The sequence below is a fragment of the Balaenoptera ricei genome, chromosome 5, assembly GCF_028023285.1.
Source record: "Balaenoptera ricei isolate mBalRic1 chromosome 5, mBalRic1.hap2, whole genome shotgun sequence".
NCBI lineage: Eukaryota > Metazoa > Chordata > Mammalia > Artiodactyla > Balaenopteridae > Balaenoptera > Balaenoptera ricei.
The window spans coordinates 29157669-29170618 of NC_082643.1; positions in this window are offsets into that span (position 1 = coordinate 29157669).

The window sequence follows — 12950 nt, forward strand, 5'->3', positions numbered from 1 at the left end:
AAGAGCGTTAGATACGGATGGCAGAGGTCAGGCAGTCGGCAGCATTTGTAAGGTAACTGCTGTACGTTACTAAGCTCCATTGCTTTCTGTTCTTATACGTGGTGGACTGTAGGATGGTGTCTTCTCGTCAGTCACGAGCAGAGAAAGCTGAGGAGGACAGAAAAAGACCATGTACCTTAAAATGCTTTCTTTGATTCTCTATTCTCTGAGTTTCCAGAGAAAATGTAAGCAAGAGTGACCACATTTTTGAAGTCTTACTTGAGGCTAGAATAATACACAGTGGGTTTCTAAGAGCTGAAAATAGTGATCGACATTTAGTATGCCAGACTACCTAGGAATTCCTGAAATGGCCGTGTCCACGAGTAACAAAACAGTTGGAATGTGTAGGGATGTGAACACAGTTTTACAGTCTGTCGCCTAGACTTGCAGACTCCCCATGGTAGGTAGGAGAGCCCAAAGGGAACTGGGGAAATCAGCCACAAATAATGTGGGTTGTAATCAAAGGTGTTTGCTTCTCTTCCTTCTTGGCCATTTGACTTCATATTAGCATCTTAAAAATCTACTTTATTTATTTATTTATTTTTTTAATATTTATTTATTTTTGGCTGTGTTGGGTCTTCGTTTCTGTGCAAGGGCTTTCTCTAGTTGCAGTAAGTGGGGGCCATTTTTCATCGCGGTGCACGGGCCTCTTCACTATCGCGGCCTCTCTTGTTGCGGAGCACAGGCTCCAGACGCGCAGGCTCAGTAGTTGTGGCTCACGGGCCTAGTTGCTCCACGGCATGTGGGATCCTCCCAGACCAGGGCTCGAACCCTTGTCCCCTGCATTGGCAGGCAGATCCCCAACCACTGCGCCAACAAGGAAGCCCCTACTTTATTCTTGATGGTGAGGAACAAGTTTTGTCCTCTGGAGGAAGCATGGCACAGCGATTAAGGGCTTGGGTTCTGGCGTTGGGACTGGTGGGTTTAAACTTTAAACCCAGGTCGATTACTTATTGGCTGAGTTTGGACAAATAACCTACCTTTCTTAGTTTGAGTTTCCTCCCTGGTAAAATGGAATTGACATATTAACTTTATAGGGTTGGTGAGGATAAATGAGATAACTCAGGAGAATCGTTTTGCTGCCATGATGGTACATGGGAAATACTCAGATTCCTCTTGCCATGATTATTATTATGTTAAAGTTATGAGTATGTGAAGCTGTACAGACCTTATAAAAGGTTCAGTTTTCTCCCATGATCTTATTACTACCATCATGCTCTTGTGATATTTTATGATAGTCTTTAAAGCACCCATTCTAGTTAATTCTTTGAATATATTTTACACTATTTGATGGTAGTTATAACTGTGTACATTTGAATAAAATTATTTCTAACCATAAAATTTCTCCATTGCACAAAATGTCATTCTAGAACTTCCAAACATATTCTTTTTTTTTTTTTTTTAATTATTTATTTATTTATTTATTTATGGCTGTGTTGGGTCTTCGTTTCTGTGCGAGGACTTTCTCTAGTTGTGGCGAGCGGGGGCCACTCTTCATCGCGGTGCGCGGGCCTCTCACTATCGCGGCCTCTCTTGTTGCGGAGCACAGGCTCCAGACGCGCAGGCTCAGTAGTTGTGGCTCACGGGCCCAGTTGCTCCGCGGCATGTGGGATCTTCCCAGACCAGGGCTCGAACCCGTGTCCCCTGCATTGGCAGGCGGACTCTCAACCACTGCGCCACCAGGGAAGCCCCCAAACATATTCTATTCTGAGAATATTTGACACAGTATGCCAGCTTTCATTGTGACTTACCCTCCTATCTAGAATCGAATTTCTTGATTATTATTTTAGCAAACATTCCTTTGCGTCTTTTTTTAAAGGTTTGTGTTATTGGCATACCTACCTCATATTTGAGGATTAGGAGAGACTTGGAAAGGTCATCCAGTCAATTCATCTAATTTCAAAAAGGACCACTATTAAGCCACCCTATCAGATGAAAAACTGTTTTTAGAATCAGAGAAGGAATTCCATAATTTCCCTTAGTAAGCCGTTACAGGGAATGACAAACCTGTCATTTGTGGTACAGTGGAAGCTGCAGTGGGGCACACGCACACTGTATTACAAACAAGGCAGAGAAAGGGTGGCATTTGTTAGCCCTAAATTTTTCTATGCATTTCATCTCAGTTTGAACTGCTTTTAAGTGTTATAAATATAGTCATAAAAAGCATTAGAAAACCTCCCTTGTGTTTCTTATGTTGTTGTTGTACCATTGGCTATGATATAGAGACCAATTTCCAAGGTATTATTTACCTTTATTTCTGTTATTTGCTACACTGGAAGCTGTATAATATAGTAAAATATTTGTGGCCTTAAAAAAAAAATTAATGCTCCCTTTTATTAAGCTCAAAAATGCCATCGCTCCTTCCCACCTGTAATTCTACCGTGCTGGACCCCTGACCTGGTCAAAAGCACAGGTGTAGATGTCCGCAGAGTCAAATCTCAGCTCTGTCACTAACCAGCCATATGATTGGGGGGCAGGTTATTTCTCCTCTGTATGCACCAGTTTCCTCATCTGTAAAATTAGGGTAAGAATAGCTGCTTTACAGAGTTGTTGAAATAATTAAATGAGATACTGTATTTAAATTGCTTGGTACTCAGTAATTGGTAGGTGTTGTTAGAAATGTTACAGTAGGCACTCTTTGTTTTACAAAACAGATTCTCGTCATTTAATTTTAGTTTGGCCAGACTACTTAATCTCCCTGTGCCTCAGGTTCCTTATTATTAAAGGGGTTGACAATGGGGTTCACCCAGAGTTCTTGAAATGACTAGGTTAGTTAATACACATAGAGTACCTGGACATAGTAAGGGCTAAATAAATATTTAACAATGGAGAGTTGCTACCTCTTAGAGTTGTTGTAAGGATTAAATGAGTTCATCTTCCTCTATCTTAAAAGGATAATTCTTTTCTGAAAATAAACCTGACTTCGCTTTTGTCAAAAGCATAATTACCATTAATTTCCGTAGGTGGGTAAAAACGTGCTGTCTTCCAAACTGAGCTCCAAAATTGACAGACATTTTGCTAAAACAATACCAAATTTCAATAAAATGACTGCACTTTCTTGTACAGGTACAGCCGCAGTTAACAGTAGCTATCACAGTGCAACCTAGCAGGGAATTGTCTCTTCATAATCACCAGGATGGCTGTTTACCTCTTTCCCTAAGCTCTTGTGGCTATTACCCAGTATACACTGAAGACAAAAGCTCATGAACAGGGCTTCCCTGGTGGCGCAGTGGTTAGGAATCTGCCTGCCAATGCAGGGGACACAGCTTCGAGCCCTGGGAAGATCCCACATGCCGCGAAGCAACTAAGCCCGTGAGCCACAACTACTGAGCCTGCGCGTCTGGAGCCTGTGCTCTGCAATGGGAGAGGCCGTGACAGTGAGAGGCCCGCGCACCGCGATGAAGAGTGGCCCTCACTCGCCGCAACTGGAGAAAGCCCTCGCACAGAAACGAAGACCCAACACAGCCATAAATAAATAAATAAATAAATAAATAAATTTATTTTTAAAAAAAGCTCATGAACAACATACATGTGATCCTCAATGTTTATGTAATTCAGTCTTTAATGCAGGAAAAAACCAAAACAACAGGAAGAATCAGTGACAACAATTCTAACATTGCACTCATCCAGTGGATGGCCATCATAGAAGTCACGACGCTACTGCCAAGAACTGGTAAACCGCAAGGGCTTTGAGGAGAGAAGCACCTCCTGTGGTCTATACATCCGTGCAGATGGTGGAGCTCAGCTGCTCCTGGAGCAATCCACGTGGGGCTCCACAAGCACAAATGCTTCCGGAGGCAAACTTTAGGACACTCCTCATAAAGTCCAGTTCTCCTCACCTAAGGGGTACATCTTGGGGTGCCACTGTGACTCATGTAGTGTGTTAGAAAGCTCGCTAAATGTCAGCATCGTTATTCAGGGAAGACTTGGAAAATGACGAGCAAGTCGAAATTTTCCTTGAAAAAGAAACTTCAGAATGAGACTCTAGACTATTTGGTTTTTTTTCCTTCATTGTAGTATTTTGGTTACTTGGTTACTAAATTTATGAACTTTTAAAACCCACACAACATGAATTTGTAATTCCTGCCCCATGAGGTTTATGTAAGTACACTTTTTGGTCGTTAGTGGTATGTTTGATAACAGAATATTAGAATGGCACAAAAGCTGTTATACAATATTGGATGCTTTTTTTTGATTCCAGAAAAAATTCAACTTGGTCATGTAAAATGTAGATGATGCTATTGTGAGTCAAAGTACATTAATATTACCTGAAAATTGATGCAGAGGTACCCTGGGGGCAGATAATTTTGCTGAGCCCCCTCAGCTTCTTGACAGAACGAGGTGAGGGCACATCTAAGTCGGTAAACTATTCTACTCTCAGCAAGTCTAAATGCTTAATCAGTTAATGTTGCTTTTAACCAACACAGAGGCAATCATGCAACCTCGTCCTCAAAGCTCTGTACCGTCCACCTGGCCAATTTGAGGTGTGGTTAGAATTCTACAAAGGGATATCTTAGGATGATATCTTAAAGCCATTTATTGGGCCCATATTTTGGTGCCAAATCTTGTTACATATAGAACCTAACTATTCAAGGATCAACACCCTCTTCTTATGAATAAAGTCACTTTTACACCCAAATTTTGCTGACTCAGGATTCCGTCACATCAGGCAGGACCACAGACCCCTCAAGTATTTTTGGAAGTTCTAGGGATTCCTCACTGATTCACCAACAAGCTCAACTCTTGGGTGCAGCTTACTCCCCACAGGCTTCTGTTGGGCTCCACTGTTTTAGCTGCCGCTGTTCCTGTAGGAGAACGCTGCCCTGCTTAGATGGTCCCAAACTGTGAAAACTCCTAAGTTGCCGAAATAGTGCTGTGTTCCCAGAGCACAGGAATCCTGCCTCTCCTCTTACAGGGGCTGGTCCATAGGGCTGGGGTCGGGACCAACTACCACAGCATCTCTCATTGAGCTCGGCTCTCCTGTCTCTTCCCCCAGCACACAAGCCCACAATCTCTGCAGAAAACTTCCCCCACACAAGCCCCCTTTTCAAAATATCTAGCAACCCCTGCAAAGATGCCTGGGTAGTTGGCAGTCTCTACTTGGCTGGCAGTATCATCTTCAGTTGAGTCGTGATCTGCCAGCTTCACATATATATGATGGCTAATATTCTATCAACAACCCCTTAAAGGTATTATGACTCTCATTTTATAGGAAAAGGAATTGAGCAATAGGAATATTAAGAAATTTGTCTAAATTCACCGACCCTAAATGTGATACATTATATACATTAGATTTTAAAAAATACTATTTTCCAGTTGCTCAGAGTACTTTATGAACCTTATTTCATACTTCCCAAAAGATAGTTCAGGTATTATCTTTATTTATGGATGCCTCTGTGGTATAGAATGGGTAAGGGATTTGTACATAATTCAGATGGTAAGATCCTTCTCAGTATGTTACCTTTAAGGCCTTTCTTCTCTGTAACCTAATATATCTTAGATTTTGCTCTTTTGGAGAATGGTGCCTCAAGGTATTTCTTTTCCAATAGACTTTCCTGCTTATGGTTGAAGATAATATTTTAGACATTACAAAACAAAACTTAACGTCAGCTCTGTATTAGCCAGGACTCTTGTCCAGAAATGACAGAAACCTACTAGCTTGGGCAAAAAGAGGAATTTATCGGCTCATCTAATCATTCAGGGAGAAGCATAGGGGCGCAGCAAGCTTCAGGGCCGCAAATGAAGCTAGGACTCTCCATCTCTTCCTCTCTGTGTATCAACGTTATTCTCCACGTAGCTGGAGAACTAGCAACCAGCAGCACTCAGGTCCAGGGGAAGGACTTCCCCTGTCTCCAGAGATCCAGTTCTGAGAGTCTTGGGGAAACACTCAGACTGGCCTGCCTGACAAGTCATAGGTCTGTCTCTGTGGCCAGTGGTGTGGAGTGTTATGGTGTTATGACTGATTGGAAACATCTGGAGTTCGGGGAAGACCCGTTCTCCAAGATTGAGTTGTTAGTCGCAGAATAAAGTAGAATGCCAGGCAGACAAAACAAAAGTCTACTAAACATGGTTTAATCTGTTTTGGAATAAAGCGAGATATAAATAAATGAGTGTTATTGATGTATTATTGTCAAGTGTGATCTTCATGAAAAGGTTTAATTACTTAATTATTAATATACCACCAGAACACACAAGTGAAGTTCATATAGCCAGCTGTCACTTATCTTCAAACTTATGTGAGTACTCTAACACTCTTATTTATTGAAAATATCTTTCCCTAATCCAGTTTTCCAAATATTTCCCCTAGGTTATTTTTACCCTTCCTTATGGTGAAGATGCATCTGAAAACAGGAAAAGATCATTAGCCTAAACAGGAATGGTTAAACAAAGTGTGGTATCGTTTAGGTATTATTTCCCTTTTATGTCTAGCTGATTAATAGGATATTTTAGAGTTATTTTAACCTAACCACCCCCTTTATACAGAAAAAGAAGAAGGAGGAGGAGGAGGAGGAGGGGGAGAGAGAGGGGGGAAGAGGAGGAGGAGGGGCTGTGACAGAGGTCTTTTGATTGCATGGTTGACCCACTCAAGACAAACTCAAGAGAAGATAGACTTATTTTAAATGTGGAGGTCTCCTGAAAATCCAAAGGCAGGAGTCAAACTTCAGCCTTCAAGAATGGAGACAATAATGGCTCTGATTTTAAACTCTGACATGTAAAGAACTTGGGAATCTCTACTCCCATCCTTCCAACTTAGAAAAAGCCAGTCAAATTGAGAGTCAATGACTTTTCTTGGACCCATAGAGAAACCACCACCCCAAAATCTGGACAGACACTTGCATCCAGAGAGTCACAGTCGAGATCTGCCTGCCTGGAGCAGAGACCTGTGGGGCCGTAAACTGGTAGGGACACTAAAGTGGTTATTTTGTAGAACTACTGAAGTCTGAGTGTGAACTAATAGGAGAGTGAGAAACTCCTGAGTGCCGCGGTCTTACGGGAGCCTCCCCCACTTGCGTGGGCTTTTACCTCCAGAAACCGTGTTGTCACGAAGTGAAGATGCAAGAAAAACCCCTCACGACCCCAGCAGGAGCCGGTGAAGAGTAATCACGTGTAAAACTCCAGAGCCTTCTCCGTAAGACCTACTCTGCAGGGAAAGGGACTTTGCCAGCGCCTTATCCCAGCTGGGGATCCCCCCTCCCACTGCATCCCGCCTAGTGCTTTTTTTCTCACCTAAAGTGGGGAGGGGGACATCGTCAACAGGGGTCAGGGTTTTAAGGAAATATTGAACAGATTGGAAACTCTGTAGCCAGTGAATGGAATAAGAAGTAGGGGTGGGAGAAGCTACACTGCTGGAGAAAGGCTTGTAAAGATCAAAGCCCAAGGATGCAGGACCACTTAACAGACTGACATTTAATCAGAAGATTATAAAACTCTCCTTCCCCAACGCGTGACCATCACACTAACAGGGCTCCAATATAATAACGAGATTACAGTTGAATGAGTCGCAAGACACAGACTCTCTGAGGAGGACTACTCGGGGAAGCCCAGAGTCAAAGGGGGGGAGACAAAAGCAGGGATGCTAGAGGGATTTGAAGCCTCTGGCACTTCCAGCAACCATTACATGTACCCCAACCCTTAGATTAGCATACATCCTCACGCTAAAGGCCTATTTACCTCAGTTCCTGCTACTCGATACATCATGTCTGGATTTCAGCAAAAAAATTACAAGGGAGGCCAAAAGGCAAGACAAAAAATTGTCTTTTCTGTTTTTAATGATGTCTTATTTTATTTTTTAAATTTTCATTTATTTATTTATTTTTTGGCTGTGCCATGTGCACGTGTGGGATCTTAGTTCCCTGACCAGGGATCGAACCCAGTCCCACTGCATTGGGAGCACAGCGTCTTACCCACTGGACCACCAGGGAAGTCCGGAAAAAACATAGTCTTAATCATCAGAACCAGAGTCAGAGATGCACAGATGTTGGAATGATCAAACAAGGAATTTAAAATAACCATGATTAATGTATTAAAGGCCCTAAAGGAAAAAATAGATGACAGGCAAGAACAGGTGGGTAATGTAAGTGAAGAGATGGAAACTCTGAAAGAATCTAGCAAAGAATTTTGCTAGAAATCAAAACACTGTAACAGACACGAAGAGTGCATTCAATGGGCTCATCTGTAGATTTGACACAGCCAAGAAAAAGGATCAGTGAGCTTGGAAATAGGCCATTAGACACTTCACAAACTGAAATTCAAGATAAAAAAAGAATGAAGAAATAAAACAGAACATCCAAGGTCTGTGGAACAATTTCAAAAGATGAAACATACAAGTCATCGGAATACTGAAAGAAGAGAGAGAAGAATTATTTCAAGTAGTAATGCCTGAGGACTATCCAAAATTAATGACAAAAACCAAACCACAGATCTGGGAAACTTAGACAACACCAAAGAGGAGAAATACCAAAAACAAAAAGAAAAACCCACACGTTGCCGTATCATATTCAAACTGCAGAAAACCAAAGAGAAAAAGAATGGAGGCAGCTCTCACATATGAACCAGGAAATTTCAGTCATGACAGTTCTGCTTTTCTCTTTTCTCTGCACCATTCTAGACTTTATGATTGTTTTCCATGAAGACCATCAAGGGCCTTTCTAGCTCCAGTTTTATCTCATTATTTTACAGCTCTAGGTCTTCCTTTAGCACTTCGTAGTTTCTTGTTTCTCCAATTTCAAATTCTTGACAGAATTATGATTGGCCTGTTCATCTTTTGGAGGCAGTAGAAGTCACTGAAGGAAGTCTCTGGGTGGGTTTCCCAGAATCAGTTGCCCACCTCAATCTGTGTTTCAGAGGGTGGAATAAAGTATAAATATGGTTCCTTCTTACTCAGCAAGGACAGTTTGTAAGGCACTGTTTCTTGGTGCTTGTGGGTGGGGTAGGCAATGATGGATACTTCCACTATAGAACAAATTACTAGGTGGATAAAGGAGTTTCAGAGGGGTGAGGTGATTTGCTGAATCAGCCAGTATGACTCAAGACTCAAACCTACCTCTTACTAACTCTTTACTCAGTGATCTATTACATGGATTAGAAACAAGCGATTAAGAAAAATATATTGCCTATTGACCATAATCTTTTAAATTATTCCTGCTCTTCCTTAGAATGTTATCAGTCTTTTTAATTCTAGAAATGTCATTATTTACTAACAATCTGCTGCAATACTACATCTTTATTTAGGATAAAAAACTAAGAAGTCACACCACCTCTTTTTAAGACCAGTGCTGTTGCCGCTTCCAGAAATTTTCTTCCCACTAGGTCCAGTCACTTGGGGCCCTTGGCATAATAGAGGACACAGACAGCATTTTACTCAGTGACTCTCAGAACATTTTATTGCCCCTGTGGTATCTATCATACACCCTCATTGTTGTTATGATTTGAATCGTGTCCTCCTAAAAAGGTATTTGGAAGTCCTAACCCCCAGCATCTCAGAATGTGATCTTATTTGGAAATAAGATTGTTGCAGGCGTGATTAGCCAAGAGGAGGTCATGTTGGAGGTGGATGGGCCCCAATCCAATGTGACTGGTGTCCTCATAGGAAGACAGTCACGTGGCGGCAAAGACACACAGGGCGAATGCTGTGTGATGAGAAAGGCAGAGACTGGAGTGACGCAGCTGTGAGCCAAAGGATGCCAAAGATCCCTGGGAAGCCACCAGAAGCTAGAAGAGGCAAGGAAGGATCCTCCTGTGTGTTCCAGAAGCAGAAGGAGCCTGAGTCCTGCTGACACCTTGATTTCAGACTCAGCCTCCAGACCTGAGACATTACATTTCTGTTGTTTTAAGCCACTGAGTTTGTGGTACTTTATTAAGGCAGCCCCAGCAAACTAATATAATCGTGAACTGCTGTCTGAGCCTAACACAAAGAGGGAAAGTTCTGCAAAGCTTTTACTGCACTCCCCCTCCACCTCAGATAAGAATATAGTCTTGACCTTCCAATTCTGCCTTCCCTCAGTACAATGAAAATGCATAAAATGAAAGGAACACAAAAGATTCCTGGTGTTTCTCTTGTCAAGATACCTTGCTTTGGTTTACGTTCCACAGTTTCTACCATATCTTGGCATTGAACTCAGTATCCAGCTTTGACTATCCCAAAGGACCTAGAGTGTACAAGTCTGTGAGGCGGGCTTCCTGTAAGAGGGGGCTGGGATGTTGCAGAGGCATCCTAAAACACTTAGCCATGAGCAACAGTAAAGCGATCGTGAAATGTCTGGCTGCTCCAGGGTATTCCGCCTGGGGGAGAGAATGTGTGAAACCCCCCAGAAAGTGTGGGAGGGCTGGAGTATATAAAAGTGTTGTGCCCTTATAAACTCACTCTGGTTCTATTCAAATTTTTATCATGTGCAGTAAGCTTCTAGCATCATGCCCTATCATATGGTATTTGCAATATGAATTTTTAGCTCAAAATAATTTCACCTGAATAATCTGCTGAAAAATTGTACTGGGTATTTGCATCTCAGAACAACAACAAAAGTTAGTTCACTGTATGTGGTTTGCGTACTTCCCAATATTTATAAAGTGTACCCAATTAAACTTGTATGCTGTTTATGCTGCCTTTTTACACAGTTCTCTACTTAAATAGCTCTTGATTAGTGAACGAATCCTAATCAGGGTGGCAGGAAAAATGCCATCGGTATATCATACATCATTGTATTTGTAGGAAGTAGGCTAATATGGTGCAAAATAACAAGTGGTGTTGTTCAGTGGCCCAGAGTAGATGCACAATAAATATTTATTGAACGAATGGATGAGCGAACAGATTCTGAGCAAAGCTCATACATAGCCACAGAGACAAAGAGACATAGCTACATATTGAACAGTCCTTACAAAGAATGGCACATGAAAGGGCATGAATACATTGAATTAATCCAATTCTCCGGAGCACCCTAAAATTGCATTTATTGGGATACCTTCAGTTTTGTAGGAGAAAATGTGGTTGAGTGTCTCTCAGCTCAAGGCATAACCCCGGAAATGCAGAAACAGGCCTATAAATGCCTGTGCACGTTATAAATCTGCCGCCGTTCAGATTAAGTGTCCAAAGGAGGCGGGGTGGAGTATTAACCTTGATCATTCTAGGGCTAGGGTAGCCTTTTCCCAGGTCTTGTGCACATTCATTCCTGTGCATCCCTAAACCTGTGGACCCCAATTCAGCATGTGGTGTGATTCAGTAACAGAAAAAAGGAAGTAGAACTTAGATTCCTATTTGACTAAGCCAGCAACATAGGCAAATAAACCCCCCTTGGAGACCAGAGAGAGAATGAAGGGTCTGTCAGTTAAATCCTAAGAGGATTTCTCTTCTGGTCTTTGCTCACCAACAAACATGCATTAACTGATCATTTTAGCAACTTTATTTCATGTTTTCCACCCACTCCTGCCATGACCTTCAGGTAGGATTCAACTTGTTTAAAGCTGTGAGGAGTTCATCTACCTATTATTTGTCTTCAAGCATTTAGAAACTCTAATCCACTAAGATTAATCTTTTTTGGGGGAATTCCCTGGTGGTCCAGTGGTTAGGACACTGCACTTTCACTGCTGAGGGCGCAGGTTCAATCCCTGGTCAGGGAACTAAGATCCCGTAAGCCGCGCAGCACCGCCAAAAATAAAATAAAATACAAAAAAAAAGAGGACTTCCCTGGTGGTGCAGTGGTTAAGAATCCACCTGCCAATACAGGGAACACGGGTTCGAGCCCTGGTCCAGGAAGATCCCACATGCTGTGGAGCAACTAAGCCCGTGCGCCACAACTACTTAGTCCACGTGCCACAACTACTGAAGCCCGCGCACCTAGAGCCTGTGCTCTGCAACAAGAGAAACCACCGCAATGAGAAGCCCGCGCACTGCAATGAAGAGTAGCCCTCGCTCGCTGCAACTAGAGAAAGCCTGCACGCAGCAACGAAGACCCAACACAGCCAAAAATAAATAAATTAGAAAAAAAAAAAAAGAGAGATTGATCTCTTTTTAACAGATAATTCTTTTTAGAATCCCAGTTAGGAACTATGCATGGGTAATAGGCTTCCTAGAATCTCTCTTCTCATCTTGGAAAATTTCGGGGGTTGCAAGCGTTTTGCATATTAATATTTAATTGACAATATTTGATGTATCATTCTTAAACTTGATTTCAGAATCTTCAAAGTATTAAATGATGTGTGTAACAGGAGGCCCGTATACCTCTTTCCTCATAAACAAGTCTATGGACCTCAGCTTGGGAACACAAAGTAGTTGTTCATTTAAAAAAATAAAAACTAAAACTCATTGGTCTTTTCTGCAGGGCACATTTATTAGGTCATCGATTAGAAGCTTCTCTGAATATTAAAATTATTACTATGTAAGTTGTTGGGGATGCTTTTGGACTGGGTTGATGAGGAAGGCAGTAGTCAGCAGGTGCGGGACCAGACAAAGGGTGCGGGGCAGGCACTGGGGAGAGATGGGGGAAGATGACAGATAAGGAGAGTAAAGCAAGTTAAAGATGCAGTAGTTTTAATAGTCTAAAGAGTCCAGCCTCTGCAGTCACACTGCCCGAGTTTCAACTCCAGTTTTCCCTCTTCCTGGCAGTGTGATGTTGGGCCGACGTTTGGTGGATCCCTTTCCTCCTCTGTAATATGCGGATAAAAACAGCATCTTCCTCATAGGGTTGTTGTTGTGAGGATTAAATGAGTTATGGTATATAAAGGGCTTAGAAGAGTACCTAGAACATATAAATATTTGCTTCTGTTGTCACCAATTATTATTATCCTATACATGAGACTCTCCCAAGATTCAAGTTACTTGAGCACGAATAGAACTTTGAAGTACCTTTTAGGATTTTCTTCTAAATGACTTTTGATTATCCTAATAATGTGTTCTATCTGAGACTAAGAGTGTTGTC